The 2482-nt window shown below is 38.4% G+C and overlaps 1 pseudogene; it reads left to right on the top strand.

The window, feature by feature from the left end:
- The first annotated feature begins 926 nt into the window (after positions 1-926).
- On the top strand, positions 927-1266 carry LOC113190778 (large ribosomal subunit protein P1 pseudogene; annotated as a pseudogene).
- The last annotated feature ends 1216 nt before the right edge of the window (positions 1267-2482 follow it).

Here is a 2482-nt window from a genome sequence, read left to right as displayed (position 1 = left end):
TAAAAGCTTTTCTTCAAGCCAAGAAAGAAAATAATGCTGATATATATATTACCATTTTAATTCAACATCTCAATAAAGATTCCTGTCAGAGCAACAAGGCAAATAAAAAGCAGATGACACATAGATTAGAGAAAAGTAAATGAAATTGTCATTATATGCTACAGGATGATTACATATGTTGAAATTTAGAGAAAATCTATTAGAATTAAGAAATAAACTTCCTAAGGTTTTTATATTCACAAAATAAATTGCATATATAAATCAAATGTATATCTATATATCAGTGAAAGACAAATAGAAACAAAATTGCAAAAATAAAAATTTTAAGTGGCATCAAAAATATTAAATACCTAGAAATAAATCTAATACTTACAAACTCTACAGTGAAGCCTTTAAACACCACCAATAAAAGTTATGTGTGATCTAAGCAAATAAAAGAATATACCCTATTAATAAATTAAAACCTGAAATATAGAAAACATGCCAGTTCTTGCTGAACTGATCTGTAGGCTGAATGTGGTCCAAAACAAAATCACAAAAGAATTGTAAATCAATCCCAAAGCTTCTACAAAATTAAAAGTTCTCAAAAGAGTCCAACTTTGAAGATAGGAGCTGAGAATTTGCCCTTTCATACAGCAAAACAGAGTAGGATGGTACTATAGTTAAGATAGAAAACTTAACCAGAGAGGAGATATAGAAAGAAATGCATATATATAATTATTTGATGTATCACATAAAGGATACTGAAGTTCACTAGAGAAAGAGTGGCATTTTCGTTAAATGGTTCTGGGTCAATTAGATGTCAAAAAAGAACAAAATCCCCCATTTTCATACTTTCCTCATGGCTCTAAGGAAACTAAGTTTTCATTGGGGTCAGAATCTCACTTCATCCAGTGAGTAGCATTAGCCCTACACTGGCCTATAGCATGGCCTCGTTCTCTGAGATCACCTTCATCTACTCTGTTCCCATTCTGTATGATAATGAGGTGACTCTAAAGAAGGACAATATCAATGACCTCATTATGCAGCTGTTGCAAATGTTGAACCTTTCAGGCCTGCTTCATTTGCAAAGGCCCTGGCAAATGTCAATATTGGAAGCTTCCTGTACAGTGTAGGTGTTGGGGGACCTGCTCCAAAACCTGGTGCCACATTAGTAATAGGTACTGCCCCCTCCACTGCCTCAACTGAGCAGAAAAAAAGCATATGGAAAGAAAAACCAAATCAGAGGAGTCCAACGATGGTATGGGCTTGGATATTTGTGAATAAGCCACTTTTGTAGCAAATTCAATATAACCATAACACATAAAATAGTTTAAGGTGAAAATAAATAAAAAGAACAGATTAATATTCATTTTATTGCAACATCATATTTAAAAATTCTATTCCACATGGATTGGTGGACTACAGGTATAAATGTAAAAATTTATGAAAAGCTCATAAAAGGGAATTAGAGCGAGGACTGCAATAGGGCCAAATAGAATGCTTAGTACTTGCCTTTTTCTCAACAAATAATAATCAAAACAACAAACAAGTATCTAAATCTTGAGGTGAGTGTCTCAGGAAGAGCACTGGAATTCAGCAAAGAGGACTTAGGAACCCTATAAGAAAAGGAAACCAGGGATGGCAACATAAGGAGGAACAAATCACACCAGCCACCATGACATTGAACCCAAGGCTGAGTGGACTCCTTGTATTGGGGAAAAGAAAGGAGAGTCTTAGTTGACTCCTTTGTCCATTGTCACAGATGAGCAATTCTAGCCACAGAATAATCCCATAATCATGTCAGGCTTGCAGTGCAGCTGGAGGTGCTACCTGAAATGCATGTGGTAGCTTTGTTTCCAAGGAGGAAGTCACATTGCCTCCCCACTGACAGCTAGAACACAAGCTGCTGCAGCATGGCACCCATGAGAAAAGAGCTGCTATCCAAACTCATATTGTCCTACGGTAAAGAAGAGTATGGGAGTGGCAGGGTGGCTACAGAAATTCCATTCTACTATACAAAGGGCTATAGCCTCATGAACACAGAAACAATGGAAATGTAACTATGACCCCAGCATCGAAGCCTAGGCAGTACCTTGTACTACAGAACATAAGTGGTTCAACAGAGTAGCTGGAGGTGCTGCCCCCAAACCTGAGAGGCAAAACCCTGAAGCCTAGAGCCCATTCTGCTCCCCACTTCTGCTGTCTATTAAGGCCCACATGCCACCCCCTGGACTGAAGACACACAGTACACATTTCTGCCCCCACCAGGGGTTGCCTACAGCCCACATATCTCTGCTAGAACTGAAGCCATGAATTCCATTGCTGCACTGACCCATGTGTGACCACTGGGACTGAGGGCATGTGCTCCACACCCTGCCTTTACTGCCCTTGTCATCAATTAACAGCTGAAGAAAATATAGGGTGACAACATTATAGAACCCAATTTCAACTAAAACCAGCATAGCCTCCAAACTGATAGTTTAGATCAGCAGGAAAAAAG

Source organism: Urocitellus parryii, chromosome 2 (assembly GCF_045843805.1).
Source record: "Urocitellus parryii isolate mUroPar1 chromosome 2, mUroPar1.hap1, whole genome shotgun sequence".
Taxonomy (NCBI): domain Eukaryota; kingdom Metazoa; phylum Chordata; class Mammalia; order Rodentia; family Sciuridae; genus Urocitellus; species Urocitellus parryii.
The sequence above is the reverse complement of the archived record's forward strand: the minus strand, read 5'-3'. Positions and strand labels throughout refer to the sequence as shown.